General features: G+C 46.7%; 1 pseudogene; it reads left to right on the top strand.

The window, feature by feature from the left end:
* The first annotated feature begins 1,419 nt into the window (after positions 1–1,419).
* LOC129514736 (transcription factor CP2-like protein 1) overlaps positions 1,420–21,770 on the top strand; it is a 41,323-nt pseudogene continuing 20,972 nt past the window's right edge.

Below are 21,770 nucleotides of genomic sequence, written 5' to 3'. Positions count from 1 at the left end.
CACTCTCCTGTCTCAATAGCCATTTGGATGTGGACGCCCCTACCTGGGTGTGGCCTTGGGCGAAGAGGCTCTCACAGCCAAGGCTGTCCCTGACCCAGTTGACGGCTGAGAGCTACCTGCTTACAGCACTCCCTGTGGCTCACACAGAAAGTCCGTCCTCGTCCTGGCAGGGGGATCGGAATGACACACTTTTGTTTCCCTCATGGGATAGAGGAGCAGCGGGGAGGTAGTAGTCCCTGAGAGTGCCAAGAGGAAGTGTCTCGCCAGCTGAGGCCTGTGCTGGAGGAAGAGTTGCTGTGAGCGCAGTGTGAGGGGGGGTCTTACCCACATCCATGCTTGGGGGAGCTGGGAGTTTCAGGACTGGATCTTCGTGGGTCTTCATTCCATTCCATCGACACTCAGAGACAACATCTAGCCCTCCTGTGCCAGGCGCTGTGCCATGTGCTGGGGTGAGTCCTGGCTCGATGGCCTCCACTGTCTCCCTACTGACCGCAACCCACTGTCGATACTTCTTCCAGACTGATCTTTCCAAAAGGTAAATCACATATTCGACTCCTCTCCTTAAAGCGCACTTAGAAATCCCAGCTAGGAGCCGGGCCTGCCAGGCCCTCTGTGCTCTGCCCTGCCCGCCTCTGTCGCCTTATTTCCTAGATCTCCTCGGTCACCCAGCCCCAGCCATGCTAGGTCGGTCTGCCTCGGCAATCACTGGGGCCACTTTCCCTCCAGATGTTCAGAGATGCTTCCTCCCAGTCTGTAAAGCGTGGGCTCAAAGTCGCCTCCTCCAGGAAGCCTTCTCGGATTACCCACTCGATGCATTCCTTTTTTTTTTTCATATTTATTCAGCAAATATTTACGGAGCGTTCACTAGGTCCCAAGCACTTTTCTAGGCAGTGGGAAAACACGGTGAGTTGAGAGTCCAGGCCTTGCCGTCTTGCAGCTTACATTCCAGGGGAAAAGACCATCAATGAACAAAATAAAGAGTACTGTGGCTTCCGAGAGTGGAAAGGGCGATGAGAAAAACGAGAGTAAGTAAGAGGGGCGGGGCGGAGAGCGTCCGGTCCGGGGTCCCTAACGTCCACACGCGGAGCCGCGAGCCGCGGGCGGGGGCCCTCCCTGGGCGCGGAGCCGGGCGCGGGAGGCCGTCGGGGAGGCGCCGAGGGTCGCCCGGGCCCGCCCTCGGGGAGGGAGAGGGGCCGGGCCGGGTCCGCCGCCCGCCCCGCAGCCCCGCAGCCCCCGCAGCCCCGCGGCCCCGAGGCGCGCTCGCTCCCGGGAAGGGCGCGCCCGCGCGGGTCGGCCAGGTGCGCGGCCCCCGGAGGCCCCGCCGCGCCGCCGCCTGGGGGCGGTCCCGGCCGTGGCCCCGCCCCCGAGCCGTCCATAAAGGCGCGGGCCGGGGCGCGCGAGGCTGCGGGTTGCAGCCTGATGTTCTGGCACACGCAGCCCGAGCACTACAACCAGGACAGCTCCGGCAGCTACCTGAGGTAAGGGCTGCGCTAAGGGCTGCGCAAGGGCTGCGGCGGGCGGGCGGGCGGGGCGCGGGGCGCCGTCGGGGCTCCCGGGCCGGGCGGCGGCCGCAGGACCCCGGCCCCAGCGCCCCCGCCCCCCCCCGGCTCCTGGCGAGCGGCTCTCGGGCCCGGGGACGGACGGACGGACGGATGGACGGAGAGCGCGCACCTGCTGGCCGCAGCCTCCGCGTCCGTCCGTCCGTCCGTCCGCCTGCGTGCGCGGAGAGGGCGCTTCCTGCCGTGAGTCGGGGGCGGGGGGGGGGGGGTCTGGCCCCCGCGCCCCTCCCTCCGGCCCCGCGCCCTTGGGCGGCCTTGGGCGAGGGGAGAGCGGGGGGGCGGGGTCGGGGCGCGGAGAGGACGGGCGGCCCCCACCCCGCCCTCAGGTGGTCCAGCCTGGCCCCTGGGGCGCGCACGTTTACTCCCTTGACGGAAATCTTTCTTCCTCTGCAGGGACTTGACTAGTGCTCTTCAAAGGGAAAAGTAAGTCCTGCTTGTGTTTCGAAGTTCATTCCTGCCCCCTTCAAGGAAGTGGGAGCCCCGTTAGCTTCGGTTCCTGGAGGATTGTTGTTCCCTGTTCCGCAGCTGGCCGGGCGCTAATGGGCAGTCAGGTCATTTACCGAACTCGCCTGAACCAGCTCTAGCCTGTCTTTACTTGCATCCGAGCCACGGGTTATGAAATGCGCCTCATTTAACCCAAAGGGCATTTGGTGTGGGCTCAGAGAAAGTGAGTCGTGATGCGGAGGGACTCGCTGGCCCTGATAACCCCGAAGCAGAGCCGTTCTGAGCCCCCCCCCCAAGTTCCCGCTCAGATTTAGCAGCGCGCGTCATTTGGAAATCCTGGTTCTGATCCTGTGTGTCCACGGACCCTCTCTGAAGACATCACCATGCCTGAAGCAGAGAAATGATTGGGTTTAACTGCTGTGGCTTCTGCTTTTTATTCATGGGCCTGAGTAGTAGGAGGTGTTGGAAGTAAGTCTCACGTCGTAAGGAACAGTAGCCTTCCCTGCAGACCATGGAAATGTCACCAGAGGGACGTTCCTCTGGGAGATGTCAGACGTCCACCGGGCAGATGTTAGTCTCTGCAGAAAATGTATCCACTTACCTGTGTGAAATGCTACAGTGGAGCCATTTATTTATTTATTTATTTATTTTATTTATTTATTTATTTATTTATTTATTTATTACTTTTTGGAGTCCATTTAGATTGTACTGTGTGATGATGGGTTATGGTTGGGGTTTTGCCTAAATTTTAGCTTGTGGCTGTTAAATATGTTGCCCTATCTTAAAAATGAGTTTGAAGGTGACCTTGAGGGGAATGTGAGGGTTTTTAAAACTTCCTGGATACTTAAAATGTCATCCCATTAGGGGATAATTTTCTCCTTGTATGGGAGGTGCTTCTGCTTCTGAAATTGGAAATTGGTCTGTGGAATTCCTCAGGTACAGTTTTTTAGGATTTTGGTATTGTTTTGAGCGGGTTGGGATGTGGGGAGGAAATTGAGGTGAAAGGTGCCATAAAGCCAGATTGGTTTCTGGGGTCATTTAGGGACCGTGGATAAGGAAGCATTTAGTCCACGCTATTTAAAAAAAAAAAAACATTTTTTTTTTCTTTTTCACATCTTGGAAGCTGGGGGTTTCACCCTTTTAGAAGCTGACCTCAGTGAAGGCCAAAGTGGAGGATCAGTAAATATGCTACTGGCTCCCCCAACTCCAGAGTGAGAGTCTTCTCCTTTTCCTTGGTTTTTATATTTTCTTTTCCATCATCTCCTTATGCTACAGAACCTCTGCAAGCTGTCTGACCTTACCAGGATAGTGACCTATACTCCTTTCTTCCCCTTTTCTGTTTGATGTTCTTGTGACTTTTATTCTTGGCAAATAAGGATGCCAGACTTGACACAAGTTACTGCTGAGTGATGGTTTTTACCACCCCTGCTTTTTCTCTCTCTTTCTTTCATTCTTATTTTAATTTAAAGGCAGCCCATGGATTATTAACTTAACACGGTCTGGGCAAACATGGAATTATGCAATCCCCAGGTGAGCAGGCCTGCCTGCTTCTCCTGTGTTCCGAGATAACCATTTGGGCTGGGAGTGTGGGTTGGTGTGGTGAAAGGAAGGTGAGGTGTGTGGGAGGGGGACCAAGAGAGCACTGTGCCTCTTGTCTTTGGGCTGGGGACAGTGGCCAGGGAGGCCCCCACACAGGAGAGTTTCCAGGTGTGCTCCACACCAGACTTTAACGTCTAAGAATTGTTTGGGATTACTGGGGTGTGTTCCTGGTTTGTGTTTTAGACTACCCGTTTATTGTGTTGTACCAGGAACAGATTGTACCAGTGACTGCTGTTTATACACTGAAGTGGGGTCGGTGGATCTGACTCATAACCTGGGATCTTCAGGGAGGAAATTATCAAGATAAGGGCACTAGCATTTTTGGGGCACCTGCTTCTATGCTACTTAGGATTCAGAGTTCTTAAATGAACCTCTCCTGCTCACAGGCGCTTTATGTTCTCAAGAATTTCTTTTTCCCTTGTAAGGGCATTTAAAAAGTACATCTAGAGACCAGTCCTAGGCTGATATGAGGCTGATTGTTTTTGGAGGTGGAAGCGAGTTTTGTAATCCCTGAACATCTTATTTTGCATTTGGATAAGAAAACGGAATTAAAACCGAACTCTTAAAAAAAAAAAAAACACCGAAGTTTTCTTCTCTCCTCCTTTTGCATTTAGGAGATCTTAGTATGATCCTTAAAATAAAGATTATGGGCCATCTGGCCCTTTTGGATGATTGGGGTGGTCTCGGCCTGGATGAGTGAAATGCAGTTTCATTTGCATAGTTTACTACGGAGCCTGAGGACAGGGTTGAATTGGTCTGAGAATCCACCAAGGAATGGAAAGAAGGGTTTACTTAAAAAATGAAAAAGTTTTGCTCAGGTTCTTCTGCTGAGAGCAAGACCCCATAATGAGCAGTCTCTTGGGGATGGAAACCAGGTGACATTTAAAGTTCACTCGTCTGCTGCCAGTCCCCTTGTCACAGAGAAGATTTCTCTTCTCTGTAATTTGTAGATATTAGATAACTTTGCATTTTTACCTCCTTTGATTTACTCTCTGGAGGGCCGTTGAGTGAAAGAATCGTGGAGGATTGGTTGACTCCGTTTGAAATCAGCATCTGGGCGTATGGGGGTGACCGGGAGGTGAGGTCGCGTGCTGTGCCGCGTTGCCCTGGAGGCCCCCCGCGAGTCAGGGTCCCTGTCCCCGTCTTGGCTCTGTCTCTGCCCGCGGGCTCCCCGGGGCTCTGCTCCTGACCGCCCCACCCTGTGTTGCAGTGATGTGCTCGCCCGGCCCATCTTCAAGCAAGAGGAGCCCCAGCTGTCCCCCGAGAACGAGGCCCGCCTGCCGCCGCTGCAGTGCGCCGCTGCAGTACGTGTTGTGTGCCGCCACGTCCCCGGCCGTGAAGCTGCACGAGGAGACTCTGACCTATCTCAACCAAGGTAGTGGCCGGAGCGCGGGGGCCACAGCGGAGCCTCCTTACCGGGTCACCGTGGGGTTGGCGGGGACCGAGACTGTTCTGTCTGCTTCCTAGCCCTGTGCCCTCCCCGAGCCTCCACATCTTCATCTGGAAAGTGGGTTACCCAGGCTGGCCGTGGGTAGCCGAGGTCGTGTTTCTGGTGCAGGCCCCCCACGGGGCGGAGGCTCAGTGCTTGGCCGTGGTTAGAGTGACTAGTGACCGGGACCGTGACCGGCGGCCCTCCCTGGACGGAGATGGGGCTCCTCATGTATACTAGGTCTGCTGTCCCCATCCCCACGCAGCACCGGGGCTGGGCTCCACATGCGCCTGACAGGAGCCCCGGGTGGGGGTGGCGGTGGCGCTGACGACAGGCCCGCTCACCCTGTCCTGAGCCCTGAGCCCTGGCACAGGGTGGGGTGGAGGGCCTTGCACTTTGCATCTCCACGCTAGCACCTCCCTCACACCGACTTGGAGCTGCCTTTCCTTTCTGTGCCTGGCTGTTGGTGTTTCCCTGTGTAAACTGAGAAGTGTAAATTTGTGACATTTAAAAGAATGCAGCTGTTTATTTTTTATTTTTTTTTAAATTTATGATAGTCACACACAGAGAGAGAGAGAGAGAGAGAGGCGGAGACACAGGCAGAGGGAGAAGCAGGCTCCATGCACCGGGAACCCGACGTGGGATTTGATCCCGGGTCTCCAGGATCGTGCCCTGGGCCAAAGGCAGGCGCTAAACCACTGCACCACCCAGGGATCCCAGAATGCAGCTGTTTAAAGTGCCCGGTATGATAATGGCTGTTGGGTTGCTGATTCCCTTTATCAGGACACGTGGGTCAGTGTCCTAACAGATGGCGTTTTCGTGGTTTCTGTATGATCGTGTGTAAGTGTTTATTGCACTTCCTTCCTGGGTCACCTCGTAGACACCCTGGCATCAAGGGGATTAATTGACCCTGTGTTTTTAAACGGGCAGAGCAGAGCGGCAGGGGGAGCACGGTGGTTTCTGTAGGGCTGCACTGAACTGCGGGGAGCTGCAACGTGGTGGCAGTTCGTCTTACGTGGGCTGCCTCCTTTCTGTAGAACCCGAGAGGCCTTAATTTGGAGAGCCCACGGGGGTGGAAAATCCAGCCTGATCATCAGGCCGTCCTCTGCCGCCTTGCCAGCTTCTGGGCTGGGGCACCGGCTCAGAGTTAGCAGTGGCCCTACGTCCACCTGTGGATGGAAGCCGCCCCGTCCCCCCCATGGTTGACATGGCCCAGTGGAAGGGCATGATGCTCTCCGAGGGGAGCTCCGTGGCCTCAGCTGGGTGCCGGCCCGAAGCCAGGGTTAGGGGGGGCCGACTCAGGCCCTGACAGCGGTGATGTGGCCGTGCGGGAGGAATACCTCCGTGCCTCTGCGCTCGTCTGTGGAGTGGCTCTGGCCGTTTTCCTTTCTCTTTCAGACAACATCAAGTGCTTCCAACTCCTGTAGCTCTGCTTTCCTCCCTGGGCCTCTGCTTCTTTGCCTAAAGGTAGCCTGAAGCAACGGGCTGACGTGCACAGAGCACGGAGCTCCAAGGCTGGTCTTGCTCCCGCCCCGTCCTGCGGTGCTGAGGAGTGAATGATGTCTGGGGCCCCGGGGGTGGCCCTGCCCACCGAGTATGCCCCTGCCCTCCCGCCTGCCTCGCCTCCTCCTCCCCTCCACCACTCCCCCCTGCAGTCAGCCAACTTTGCACCATGTTTGGCAATCGGCAGACGAGGCTTTTTCGTTTCTCCTTTGATCAGTATAGAAAAGTTAAAACAGAGGGGAAAAGAGTTGCCTTATGGTCGTTACCATCCTGTGTCAGTTTGGTGTATTTACTTTAGATATTTTTTTGAGTTGCATTTTCCTGGTTATTAAAATAGCACATGCTCATTATAGAAAATTCGGATGATTTAGACACGTATGAGGAAGAAAGTGAAAAGGAAAATCTCTTCTGATTTCACCTGAAGACTACTGCTAACCTGATTTCCACATATATTTGTGTATGTGTCTTTTAAAATTGTGATCCCGTTCATTTATTAGAAATATGAGCTTTTCGTATTTCATCGAGAAGCTTTGAGAACTTGTTTTTTGTAATGGTTACATAGTATCACATGTTAATAGGGCTATGGCTTTAACCAGTTTCATGGGATGGACATCTAGCTTTGAATTGTTGTCTTTGTGTGAGATGTTTAAAAAACATAATAAATTACCTTTGAAGTAGGATTATTGGATGGAGAGTTACAATAAGGCTTCCTATGCAGTTTTGCCAAATTGCCTTCTCAGCAGAATGCCCCAGCTTATACTCTAGCCAGCAGGGCACATTTTACTGTTTCTTTTCTGATAGTGGACATTGTGGCTCTTCATCTGAGTAGTGAAACTTAGAACTTAAAGTAGCGCTTTCGTCATTGTGGTTATGATAAGCTAGCATGTATGCAGCCATGCGGTTGAATATTGTAAAATAGGTTTCTTGATCTTTTAAATTTCTCCATCAGTTATGTTCATGTTCTTCACACATTTTTCTATTGGGATGCTTATATCTTATTGATTATAAGAGCACACCATATGTGAAGACTGTCAATCTTTAAGTTGCTATCTGTTGCAAACATTTTTCCATCTTGGTTGCTGGCCATTTACCTATATTTAATTGTGTGATACCTATATTTATGCTGTGGGATCTATGTCTTTTTTTTTCTGTGTGAGAATATATTTGAAATGTTTATTGTAAACTCGGTCTTTTGCAATAGTTTTTCTTCGATTCTAAGAATGCCTGCCCACCCTGAAATCACATAGAGATCACTAAATTTCATTTCATGGTTTCTAAATTTCAACCTTGAAACGCATTTGGAATATTTTTTTGGGAACTAAATAATTAAGTATCTAGTGATATTTTGAATTATATATATATATATTAGCTTTACCAGTGAGATTTCTACTGTCACATTGCATTTGGAATTTTTGATGTTTTAAAGGTCTAACTTTATGTATTTTTCTAAGTAGTTAACTTACTGGTTATTGCCTAGCTGATCTTTCTCTCATTGGCTTAAAATGTGGCTTTGGAATATTTAAGCTGTATTCTAGAGCATTAGTCCAGAAATATAGGTATTTGTCCTGTTGCCCTGATATTCATCTGTTCTTGCTCCAGTTCACATTGAGCTACTCATTGTGGCTTGGAAATTGTTTCCCTATTTGAGTGTAGAAGTTCTTTTCATAATTTTTCTTAGCTATTCTCTATCATATATTATTATAGATGGATTTTATTATCATTAAATCTCTTTTGTATATCTTTCCTTTTACATTGATGAGATTATATACTTCATGAAATTGTTTCTTGGTTTTATTAAATACTATTCTTGTAGTAACGTTTTCTGTCATTATTAGAGCCTCTTTGCTGTCATTTAAAATGTCTGCATATTATCTCACTATTTTTGTTATTTAGGAGAGTATAATGGCATAAATGCTGGAAGAAAATATGCAGTGTAATTATTTTAATGTCTGTCTCCTATAATAGAGTGGAACCTCTATGAGGGCAGAGCCATGTCTGTTTTTCTTAAACATTGTATCCCCAGCATTAAGCATAGTGCCTTGACACTGAAGTAGGTGTTCTATAGATATTCAGAAAATTGAACAGTAGGCATGACTTATTTCTTTTATTTTATTTTATTTCATTTTATTTTTTTCTCCTCCCTTTTTGTTGCTGTTATTAATAATGCTGAACTGAATATCTTTTTCAGCATCTCTTATTTATTTATTATTTTTAAAAAAGATTTTATTTATATATTCATGAGAGACACAGAGAGGCAGAGGGAGAAGCAGGCTCCCACAGGGAGCCCGATGTGGGACTTGGTCCCAGGACCCCGGGATCACACCCTGAGCTGAAGGCAGGTGCTCAGCCACTGAGCCACCCAGGTGCCCAACATGTCTTATTTAAAGTAGCCTCTACTTCTCTGTCATATGACAAATGGTCATTGATTCAGTTAAAAACAATAGTTTTGACACATCCATTAAAACCTTTTTGATTAATTGAAGAGTTAGCTAATAGCATTTGATGTTTATTACATTTCTATGATGTCTGTTGTACTATTTCTATGAGGCCATACCATATCTTTTTCCTTGTAATGGTGTTTTTAAAGTTCTCTGAAAACATGGGGTGGGGGTGGGGGATGCTGTGTCTGAAAGACATTTAAACCATTGGATATTCATTTCTCAGAGCAGTGTCAAGCCAGTGTGTTACATATGGGTGTCTTATCACCAATGGCTAATTTTATATATGGTGAATATTATTTGTAAAACAAAGTATGTCCTCTTCCTCTGACATGGAGTCCTAAGGAATAGGTGGACAGCTATTACATGGAGGTCTGCAAAGTCCCAGATCAACCTTTTTGTCAGTGGCCTGATCTTTCTTGAAGGCTGGAGCCAGAAGGGGCGGGGGGATTGGGGGAGGAGGATTCAGGGAAAAGAGAGGAAAGAAAACCCCAGGCAATCTGTGTGGGGAATTTTGGCTTGGAGCTTAAGGAACAGCTTTAGCTTTGCAAGAATGGCTTGTTACAGAGGTACCTTTTAGTATTTCCTTCCAAAGAACTTGGATCTTAAATATAGTAATGGATTCTTACAGGAATCTTACTTTTTCATTTATTCATGGAATGAAACTTCCTGTCCTTTGGAAGGAGAGGGTGGTTTAGTGAGAAGAAAGAAAAGCCACCAACAAAGGCAAGAATGAAGTTTGTGTGTGTGTGTGTGTGTGTGTGTGTGTGTGTAGGGGTGGGATGGGGGTGCAGTTAAGCACACTGCCTGTCCGAAGAACCCTGAGTGGTTTAGGATGACTAAGGTTTGGGGAATACAAAGGAAAGTGTGAATGCTATGGCTGGAGTGGTAGACCAGATTGCCAAGTTCTCCAGCTGCCTCAAGGAGGCTGAACTGTTGGGCAGCCGCCTGGGCAAATCCTTACCCTCTTACCTTCCATTCCTCATTTGTAAGATAGAGGAAATAACATTTCTGTAAGGTAAATGCTACCATGTGGATAAAATAAGTTAATGCCTGTAGAGCACTGAAAATGGTTCTGGCACATAGAAAGCACTCACATATTGGCCATTATTAATAATAAAGAGTATTCTTGTTTACCTTCATGTTATTATTATTTTTTGCCCTATTCTTACCCCAATTCTATTTTGGAGGTTAACAAGGTTTATCAAATTGGGAGTTCCAGTTTTTTTTTTTTTTTTTTTTTTTACTGTTTTGATCCTTTTCCTAATTCTAAGATTAATACAAGGTTGGTGCTAGAACTAAAACTGCATCTCTTAGAACTGCAAGGTGTCCAAGCTTTGGACAGATTAAAGCCAAGAAGGCCTGCTGGACTTTTCTGTTCTTCATTCACTATACAACCAGATAATAGACATAACCTGGAGGAGACATTTCCTACACAGGCTGTTAAAATGCTATCTTTAACTTTGATTACAAAAGTCCCCCGACCCGTCCCTAAATGATGTGGGCTGTTTTATTGGGGATTACTTTGCTTGAATCCTGAGCGAAGTAAAGCTTTGCGCAAGGACCTCTGCCTTTAGTGAGATCCTTTGTTCGAATACTTTCTGCTACTCCTTTGAATACTTTTCTCAACAGGTATTCCCGTTTTACAGATAGGCTGAGAGAGGCGAAATCCACTTTCCTGTGTCATGCAATTAGGCAAGCCTGGGGAGTGGTTGAGTGGTGTGATGTGATAATGAGGAGGACACCCCCCCACCCTGGCCTGGCCTGGTACTTCCTACCAGGCAGTATTCCCAGCTGGGCGTTTCTGGGAGCGGTGCCTGCCACCTGTTACTCCCAGTGCCGCTCTGAGGATAGTCAGGGAGACCACTGAAGGAATGGAGGGGTAGACAATGCCTCCTTGAACAGAAAACCATAATCCGTTGCCCTCCTCCCCACCCCCCTGCTCTCCACCCACGGTGACCTGAGGGAATGGCCAGAGAGATAAGAACTGAGGGTGGGGAAGTCCTGTCTTCCTGCTCCTAGACCAGAACAGAATGACAGCTGCCTTTTTACCAGCTTCTACTCTAGGGAAGTCACTTAAACTCCAGAAGCCTCCGATTCGGGATGGTTTCACTGGTGTGTTGCCTTGAGAATTAAGTGAGTCCCAAGTGTCTGGCAAGTGGTAAAGCACAGTTATGTTGCTTGCTCTCCCCAGTTATATCGGTGACTCTGAATTTAAGGAATGAGGCAGAGGGTTACTTGTTAGACTTTCTCCGTAGCTGACGTTTTCTTTCCACATTAACTTACAGCTTGGAGTTTGGGAATATGAACTGAGTAAACCACATGATCCTTAAATATATTACTTTTTTCTTAAAAATGCTTTTTCTCTCTTACTGCTTTTTTTCTGAGTAAAAAAGTGGCACATGCTTACTGTAAAACAGAATGTCAAATAGTACACAAATTTGTATTCCAGAAAGTTGTCCATAATCCTACTTTCCAGATTTTTCTTACTCCTACATTAACCCACATCTGTCTAATTATATAGACATATATGCATACATACTTAATAGAAATGTGTGCCTCCCCCCCTTTTTTTAGGGTGCCCATGCCCACATGAGTGACTGGGTGGGGGTGAGGGGTGGGGAAGGGGCAGAGGAAGAGGGAGAAGCAGACTCCCTGCTGAGCAGGGACCACCCCCCAACTCAGGGCTCCATCCCAGGACCCTGGGATCATGACCTGATCCTAAGGCAGCCACTTCACCAACTGAGCCACCCAGGCACCTGGGAGAGAGAATATTAAGCAGGCTCCAAGCTCAGCCCAGAGCCCTGCATCAGCCTCTATCTCATGACCCTGAGATCGTGATCTGAGCTGAAATCAGAAGTCAGGTGCTTAATCAACTGAGCCACCCAGGTGCTCCCTGCCCCTTTCTTTTCAAGAGAAATGGGATCGTATTCTTATTTTCAGCCATTTGCTCTCTTTTCCCCTCAAACAAAAATATTCTCAGTCTTTCCATGTGGGTACATTACAAAAATAAAAAAACAAAAGTTGATCCTTACTTGTTACGTTATGATCCATTGTGTGGATGTCCCATAATTTGTTCTGTTGAGGAACATCAGGCTTGTTTCCTCCTTTCTTCTCTTTGCCTTTTTCTTTTTTTCCTTATCAGAATTATACCCAGCACTGCAGTGAGCTTGCATGTGCACATATCTTAGGCTTAAGCAAGAGTGAGAATATCTGTGGGATAAATATTGAGAAATACAATTGCCAGTACAACATTTTGATAGGTATTGCCGTGTTGCCCTGTGATGAAGGTGTACTTATTTGTAATTCTACAAAAAATAAGTATCAAATAATTTTTTTCCTCCTGCCTTTTCTTCTCTTCCTTCTCTCTACTACACCTGAAATATAAAGTCCTTGAAGCAGAGACTTTGTTCTCTGCTATTCCCAGCTCAGTGCCTGGCATACATGACTTCTTTGTTTTATTTTTATTTTTTATTTTTTAAGATTTTATTTATTTATTCATGAGAGACACAGAGAGAGAGGCAGAGACACAGGCAGAGGGAGAAACAGGCTCCATGCAGGGAGCCTGACCTGGGACTCCATCCTGGGTCCCCAGGATCACACCCTGGGCTGAGGCGGTGCTAAACCGCTGAGCCACCTGGGCTGCCCACATGACTTATTTGAATGAATGAATGATGTCTGTTTTTCTATACCTTTGCCAAAACCTTTTAACCTTAAGAACCTTAAAGTAGTGGGGAAAGTATAAGGTATTCTCATAATTTTTATTGCACTGATGATATTGAATATATGTATGCATATATTTTTTAAAGATTTTATTTTTAAGTAATCTCTGTACCCAATGTGGGGCTCAAATTGACAACCCCAAGATCAAGAGTCGGTTGTTCCACCAACCACCAGCCAGGTGCCCCTGAATATATATAATTTTTATGTTATTTGGTTATTAATATTCTGTTTGCTTTTCATGTGATATATCTTCTTCTTTCTTTCTTTCTTTCTTTCTTCTTTCTTTCTTTCTTTCTTTCTTTCTTTCTTTCTTCTTCTTCTTCTTTCTTTCTTTCTTTCTTCTTTCTTTTTTTCTTTCTTTCTTCATGAGGGACACAGAGAGGCAGAGACATAGGCAGAGGGAGAAGCAGGCTCCCTGTGGGGAGCCCAATGTGGGACTCAATTCCAGGATCATGCCCTGAGCCAAAGGTAGATGCTCAACCACTGAGCCAGCCACCCAGGTGCCCATACCCATTTTTCGAGTGGGATTTTTATCCTTATTTAGTTGTATAGGCTCTTTTCATATTTGTGATAATGTGTTATAAATATTTTTCCAAGGACGCCTTGGTGGTTCAGTAAGAAGCAGCCAGCTCTTGATTTTGGCTCAGGTCATGATCTCAGGGTTCTAGGATCGAGCCCCTTGTAGGGCTTTGCACTCAGCAGAGAGTCTGCTTGAGGTTCTCTCTCTTCCTCTGCCTTTGCCCCTCCCCCTGTGTGCACACATGGCCTCTCAAATAAATCTTTTTTAAAAGATTTTATTTAATCATTAGAGAGAGAGAGAGAGAGAGGAGTGTGTGTGTGTGTGTGTGTGTGCATGAGAAGGGGAGGGGAGGGAGAAGCAGACTTTCTGCTGAGTGGGGATCCTGACTTATGGGGCTCGATTCCAGGATCTGTGATCATGATTTGAGCCAAAGGCAGATGCTTAACAAATGGACTGAGCCACCCAGGCACCCCCTAGATAAATAAATCTTAATCTATTTTTCCCTGTTTTCATTTATTTCATTCCTTTTTCATTTGTTTGCTTGTTCTTTCTCTTACACAGTATAGGTTTTCATAAATATTTATGGGATCAGACTTTTGGATCTTGCCTTCTTTTTGTGTGTCACTTCAGGTCCCATATGGGAGAGGCCTTCCCTACTTCAGGATTTTAATTTACACACCTGTTTTTAAAAAATATTTTTCCCAAGTCTTTGGCACTTTGGCATTCATTTTGGTGTGTAAGAAATGAAGGAGGAATCCACCTCTCTTACCTTTGGGGCAGAGATCATAATTGTCCCACAGTAACTGATTGAATATGGAACATTCATATAGTAGAACACTGTGCAGCCAGAAAAAGCATGGGGCAGATCCTTGTGTTTATCCATGAAAGATATCCAGCATGTGTTAAATTAAAAAAATTCTCCCCTTCTTGGCAACACCAGTTTGGATGACACTATTAATTATCCTTTCTTAGAAACTGGGTGACAGATAAAAATCCAGGAATCTTCGATTTAGATACACCCAGGTTCGGATTCTGGCTCTCTCTCCTCTATCCCAGCTTACTGAACCTGTTGTCAGCCAATGTTTTCTGTGGAAGACTAACACCCACTTCGGGTGTGGTTTTGAGAATTAAATGAAATATTTATTGCTGTTTTTTATTTGTTTTTGCTGTGCAGGGATACTTCATTTTGGGTGCATAAAATTTAGAAATGTTTTCTCAGCAAAGAATTTTATAAACTTTGTTGCAAAGGTTAAAAAGAGAAAGACAAAATAAGGAAGAAATGTTTTCTCAGATGTCAGTTCCCCATGATTAATCTATGAATTAATAAACTAATAAAATACTAATAAGTTAGCTGGGGGTGTGGATGTTGGTTTTTGTTGTTGCTTTGTTTTTAAAACCAACGAACATTTAGAAATGAATATGAGGTTAGTTGTACAGATTGTATATCTCAGCTCACAGCATATAGAAATGGTTTTTAATGCTTCAGAGGTCTCCTAGTTATATAAAACTTGATTGGACCAATTAACTAAGTTAACATATAACACTTACACAATCTAATTCCAGAGCATCCAATTTACTGGGATTGGTATATTAATAAGAATATACTTAGAAAAAAAAAGAATATACTTAGGGGCACCTGGGTGGCTCAGTCAGTTAAGCATCTGCTTTGGGCTCAGGTCATGATCCCAGGGTCCTGGCTTGGAGCCCCATATTGGGCTCTCTGCTCAGCAGGGAGTCTACTTCTCCCTCTGTGCACGCCACCCCCCACCCCCCACACACACTCTTTTCCCTCTCTCTTCTCTCTCTCTCTCTCAAATAAATGAATAAAATCTTAAGCAGAGAATTATGTTAATACCATCTATATTCTGGAAGCACTGTTTTAGAAATGAGAAAATGCAGCATCAGTTCAGTAACACTTTAAATGAAATAGGCCTCAATCAGAATGAATTTAAAGAGAGAAGACACCTCAGATGTCCCGCTGTGCTTGCAGATGTGTAGAAGATGGCTCCTGTGAATCTGAATCTGATCTGCCCCTGTGTCCCTCCCTCACAGCCAACCCCTCCAGCTCCCAAGGGGGTCTGATGATGCAGGGACTGTGCAGATCTATTTAAAATGTAGGTTTTCTTGTTTTTCAGGCATTGTGAGGCCACCAGATAAGCAGACAATTACCATTGAAAGATAGCGTGTTGGTCACTGTTCTCCAGAGGAAGGGGCACACCCCCCCCACTAGGGGGCGGCTATGTGGGGAAGCACCAGAGCCGGTCAGGAGGCAGAGAGATTGAGGGGAAAACCTGGACAGGAGCCTTATGGTGTCCAGGGGAAGGAATGGGCGAGGGCTGAGCAAACAGGCTCAGGAGTGGTCCTGGGGCCTAGGGGCCGACCCTACTCTGGTACGTGGCCCTGGAGTGGTTCATGCAGAGGAATAGTGGCCTGAGAGCAGAAGCCCTGGGAGGAAGTGGTTGGGGGCACGATCTCTGGATTGGTTGGTTTGCTTATGAATGGCACACACAAAGGCTAGTCATTGATAATCTAGCGTTGGAGGGGCAGCCTCTGGTGTCGTTGAGGCCCCAGATGCTAAAGCATCAGAAACAAAGTTAATTTATAGTAATTTAATACATGAGCTTGGGTGCTGCTCTGGGCTGCAAGTGGACAAAGGAGCTACTTGGAAAAAGCTACTTTTCCACCTTGAATTGAGCCACTTACCTTCCATGACTGAGCTTCCTCTCAGTCTGCACAACTACCAGCACACTGAGCTGTTTCCTCACAGGACCTGATCCACTGTAGATTTCTCCAGGTTTTTGACCATCATCCCGCAGGAGCCAAAGTTTGGATGATGTGCCCCTCTTTTTTTTTTCTTTTTTGAAGATTTATTTATTTATTTGAGACAGAACAAGTGCATGGCGATGGGGGGTAGGGGAAGGAGACGGACAGAGGGGAGGGTGAGAGAGAATCCCCACAGGGACGCCTGGTGGCTCAGTAGTTGAGTGTCTGCCTTCAGCTCAGGGCATGATCCTGGGGTCCTGGGATTGAGTCCCCGTGTTGTGTTCCCACTGTAATGCCATTCATCTGCTCACCTACTTGACAGATTCTGTAACTTGGGCAGAACATCTTTTGGCTAGCTTGTTTTCCTGCATCGTACCTTGGCTTTTTACTGCAAAAGCAATCAAAGCTGCGCATACCAAAATTTCCAAGAGATACCCAGATAGGCTTGATCCTTGTGCCTATCATTAAGGCAGCCTCGTCAAGAGTGTTGCACGGCTGCCACATGGTCAGCAGCAGGGACATTTATGTGGTGATGAGCAAGTTCTCCCTGGCCCCAAAGAACACTGTACCCTGCCCCTGGCCAGTAGCTTGTGGGCTACCCCTAAACCAAACAAGTGCCTGATGAGCAGGACAGATCATCAGTGAGGCTGAGGGACAAGGTACCAGATTTAATAAACTTTGCTCTGGTCACTGCATAAGTGGGAAAGGTTATCATTTGCATGGTACCATTGTAGGAAGATAATCATATTTAAATGCCAGGCATATCACTGGGTCTCAGTAAATGTTAATTCCAAGTTTGGCTGTTTCCACGTTTGGCTGGTACCAAGTTTGGCTTTTTCCCCTTGGCTGTTTGGAGGGGAGGGAGCAGGAAGGTAGGTCAAGGGACGATTGGGTGGCTACCAGTGGTTGAGTGTCTGCCTTTGGCTCAGGTTGGGGTCCTGGGATTGAGTGCCACATCGGGAGCCCCACAGGGAACCTGCTTCTTCCTCTGCCTGTGTCTGTCCCTCTCTCTGCGTCTGTCATGAATAAATATTTTTTTTTAAAGGAAGGTAGGTCAGGGTAGAAAGACCCACTTTATGTTTTGTAAAGTGGCTCCTGAATCAGGTTTCAGTTTCAGAGGCCACACAACTATGTATGGTTAGAATTTCGACTTAGAAGAATGTATATAGAGTCTCTGCTCTGAATGAGGAAGGTGTTTTGCATTTGTTTTGTTTTAAAGGAGCCACTCTGATTGTTCCAATCCCTTCATTTCACCAGAGAAGGAAGGAAGCCAAGTAAAGATGGAATGTTTCTGGGCCATCCGCCTGCTAAGGGCAGGGCCAGGTATGAGCCCAGAACTCTCAGCTCCCAGGCCCTGAGCTTGACAGCTTGAGTCTATAGAGCTCACCAGGAGATGGAAAAATGCTTCTCGGTGTTAATTAGAAACTGGTGTTCCCACCTCATTTTTCTTAGGACTCTATGTCCCTCCCACAGGTCCCTATGGGATACTCTTCTTGCTGAGCTCTCTAGCAAAGAGGCACATTCCTTAGGTGGGTTGGTGTTATTTTGGTTGAAGGCCAGAGATGGCCAGCAGGCCTTTCTTTTTACCTTCTACTTTGCCAATCACCTTGTCTTATACAGGAATGTCCTTTGGGTGCCTTGAGGGATGGATATCTTATCCAACCCCCTCTTACTGATGGGGAAACTGAAGTCTGGAGGGAGGAATCAACTTGTCAGCATGTGTAGTGTGTTCTTGACATTCTCTGGGAGTTCAAGCCTGTCTTCTCCCAGGAGTGGCTCAAGGTTATTTGGTCCTTGGACCATCAGCATCAGAGTCTCTTGGAGTTTGTGGTTCCTACTGTGATAGAGCTGGGTAGGGCAGGAATGTCTTTTCACTAAGTACCCCCAGTGATTGATGCTTAGGAGTGCAAAGGTTTGTTAGCCACTGTGTTGAGGGCATTGGTGTTCTCTACCTCCTCCTTTCCAGAAACAGAGGACTGGACCTTGGAAGGCAAATGTGAACCCCCTGCCCCACTCTTCGCTCTTTGCTCGTAGCTTGAAGACCTCACCTATGCCCAGCTGAGGGCTCTGTGCTTAAGCAGACTTGGGAGGTTCTTGATCTTTCTCTGCCACTCTAGCTGGTGTTCATGGCACAGAAGCTTCCATGTGGGTGGTCAGAGGATCCTGTGAATCTTGAATGGGAAGGATGACACATACCCTGGGAATTCACAGAGGTGGGCAAAAGTAGACTTCTAAAGGAGTAGGGCTGGATAGGCCTAGGATCTCATCTCTGCCTTGCTACTGAAAACGTGGTCCATGAACCAGCATCATCTGAAATCTTGCTAGAAATGAAGAATCTTGGGTCTGCTGCAGGACAAAATTAGAACCTGTACCTCAATGAGTTAACAAGTGATTTACAAATATTAAAGTTTGAAAAGTGCTGATCTGGCCTATCCCCTTCCCGCCCCATTACCCCCCTGTATTATAGGTGACTAAACTGAGGCCCAGAGAGGCTGTGTGACTTGTACCATGTCACAGAGCCGTACTTCAATCTGGTCTCTGTTTTTACACAGTTTTATTGGGATGCAATTCACATACCATATAATCCACCCATTTAAAGTACACAATCCATGTTTTTTTTTAATATGTTCAACTAAACATATTACACCACTACCACCACTAATTTCAGAACACTTTGTTCCTCTTAAAAGAAGTTCTACACGTATTAACAAGCAGGGAGCGAATGAGGCAGTCTTCATTGAATGAAGAGTGCCCTGCACCACAACCCTAGGCAACCCCCAGCCTTGGGCAACCACTCTCTGCTTTCTCTAAAAAGTTGCCTGTTCAGGATATTTCATGTAAGTGGCATTGTACTAACGGTGGTCTTTTGTGACTGACTTCCTTCACTTAGCATATTGTTTTGTTTTTTAAAGATTTTATATATTTAAGTCCTCTCTACACCCACTGTGGGGCCCAAACTCACGACCCGGAGATCAAGAGTCACAGGCTTCACCGACTGAGCCAGCCAGGTGCCCCTAGCATAATCTTATCTTTTTTTTTAAGATTTTATTTATTTACTCATGAGAGACACAGAGAGAGGGACACAGGGACATAGGCAGAGGGAGAAGCAGGCTCCCTGTGGGGAACCTGATGGGAGACTGGATCCCAGGATCCGGGATCACATCCTGAGCCAAAGACAGATGCTCAACCAGTGAGCCAGCCAGGTGCCCCTCACGTAATGTTTTCAAGGGCCAACTGTGTTGTAGCATGAATCAGAACTTCATTCTTTTTTATTGCTGAATAATACTCCATTGTTTGGGCCTCATTTTATTTATCCATTCTTTAGTTAGTCGGCCATTTGGGTTGTTTCTGCCTCTTGTCGTATTATGAATATGCTGCTATGAATATTTGTGTACAAGTTTTTGTGTGGACCTGTATTTTCATTTCTCTTGTGAATATATTTAGGAGTAGAATTTCTGGGTCATATGGGGACTCCTTTTAATTTGTTTTTTTTTTCCTTTTAATTTTTTGAGGAACTGCCAGACTGTTTGCCAGAGCAGTTGCACCTATTGCATTGCTAGCAGGAGGATTCCAGTTTCTTCCCATCCAGCGTTTGTTATTGTCCATCTCTTTGATGGTATAAGGATAGGAGGGTGGAGGCCTCTTCTGGTGGCCGCTGTTGGCTGTCTCCTGGCATCACACAGAGCAGGGAACCTCAAGGCATGGCTGCAGCAGGGCCACAGGAGCAAACTGAAGCCATAGGCTTGAACACCATGAGAATTCCCCTACTGTCTTCTCTGTTCCTCTCTGGGAACCTGCCTTATGCTATCTCTGCCTGTCCCAGCTTCCATAGGCAGAGGGAAGGTGGTAAGACCACCAAGAGCTCCTGAGAGCATAGATCCTCAGCCCAGCTCCCAGAGGGGCTGGTGCTCTCATTCCCTGCCTCTGGTTTAGCATTCCCAGGGAGGAAACCATTGGCCTGTCCAGATCCCATGTCTCCTGGCTGGGATGTGGCCCAAGAGTTGGGCCTTCTGTAAGCATGGCTACTCCCACCCTCTCCCTTTCTCCACCCTCTAAGCAGAGGCTGAGATAGACCAGTTCCTGGAGATTGGCCCTAGATGCCTGCTCTTCTGGAAGGCCTAGGGGTGAGGGGAAAGAAGAGGCTTAGGTTGTCTTGGGGCTGCATGGACAGGAACTACAAAGTCCTTCATCTTATCAAGAGGCTGAGACAGAAAATGGGGCTGCCCAGGGCCAGATGTCAGGGGTCGGGATGTGAATGACCAGGAAGTCTGGCTCCTACCTCCAAAATCTTGGCCAATAAAGGTCACATGAACACCTCAGCCCAGGATGTGGTGCAGGGCAGGGCTCAGAGGGGAGGTACTCCAGTGAGTCACAGTTCTGACCTTATCTTAGAGATTTGGTTTTTCTACTCTTTACTGTCCTTTGTCCTAGTAATTTAAGTAGGAGGGTACATATTTCTTCACATCCATGCCTGAGCTCTACATTGTCGGCCTTTTAAACCATTCTAATGTACACACAGAAAGTGGGCTCCTTATTTTTTATTTTATTTTTATTTTTAATTTTTCTAACTAAGCACCAAGCCCAGCATGAAGCTTAACATGGGGCTTGAACTCCTGACCCTGAGATCAAGAGTTCGACGTTTACCAGCTGAGCCACCTAGGCACCCCAAGCTCCTTATTTTAATTTGTATTTACCTAATTTCTAATAAGTGTTATGAGTGTAATTGAACATCTTTTTTTATGTTTACCTTTACATTTCTTATACGAAAAACTGGCTGTTTATATCCATTGCTCATTTCTCTTTTGCCCTTTTAAAGCGTATTGACCTGTAAGAACCTTGTATTACGTTGAACCATTATGCAGTTACCATTTAATATACCTTACTGTCAAATTTACTAGTTAAATCAAAATGGGTTTACAATCTGCAGTTACATATTGTTCATTTGAATAGATAACGATTCAGTTTGGCAGTGTGGCTGGATATAAGCTCAACATACAAAAATTAGTGAATTTCTTATGAACCTACAGTAACCAAATAGGAAAAAGAGATACCATTCTCAGTACTGAGAGCATATCAGACAGTTTAAAAAATTGCTTAGCAAATGTCCCGGGGCTCAGAGGCCCCTGGTTTAGAATCAGCCGGCAGTGCTTATGAGCAAGACCATTCCTGGGTCCCACCTAGGTCTACTGTATACATTTCTAAGTGGAACTTGGGCATCCGGAGCTTTTTGGGGAGGGAGAAGAGAATAATTTTAGACTTAAAATGTCAAAGGGGATTAAGAGGTACAAAGTATCAAAAGTAGTGCCAAGATTCTTATATACCTTTTGCCCAGCTTCCCATAATATTAACGTCGTACATGAACATGGTACAATGATTGAAACCAGGTGCTCACATTGGTGATGCTCTTACCTATACTAAGACTTGCATTTTACCATTGTCTCTATGGCAGTCCCTCTTCTGCTTCAGGATCCAAGCCAGGATCTCACTGGCATTTTTTTAAAAAAGATTTATTTATTAATTTGAGAGAGCATGGGGGTGAGGAGGTCAGGGGAGAGGGAGAGAAGCAGACTCCCTGCTAAGCACAAGTTCCAACATCACTGGCTCGATCTCATGAGCCTGAGATCACCACCTGAGCCAAATCAAGAGTCACTTAAATGACTGAGCCACCCAGGTGTCCCTCACATGGCATTTTGTTGTCTCCTTAGTCCCCTGCAATTGGCTACAGTCCCTTGGTCTTCTCTTGTCTTGCATGACCTTCAGACTGAAAGAGTGTTCACTGCTTAGTTATTTGG

The sequence above is a fragment of the Nyctereutes procyonoides genome, unplaced genomic scaffold (genome assembly GCF_905146905.1).
Source record: "Nyctereutes procyonoides isolate TBG_1078 unplaced genomic scaffold, NYPRO_anot_genome, whole genome shotgun sequence".
NCBI lineage: Eukaryota > Metazoa > Chordata > Mammalia > Carnivora > Canidae > Nyctereutes > Nyctereutes procyonoides.
Note: the sequence above shows the minus strand (reverse complement) of the source record. Positions and strands in the feature narration are given on the sequence as shown.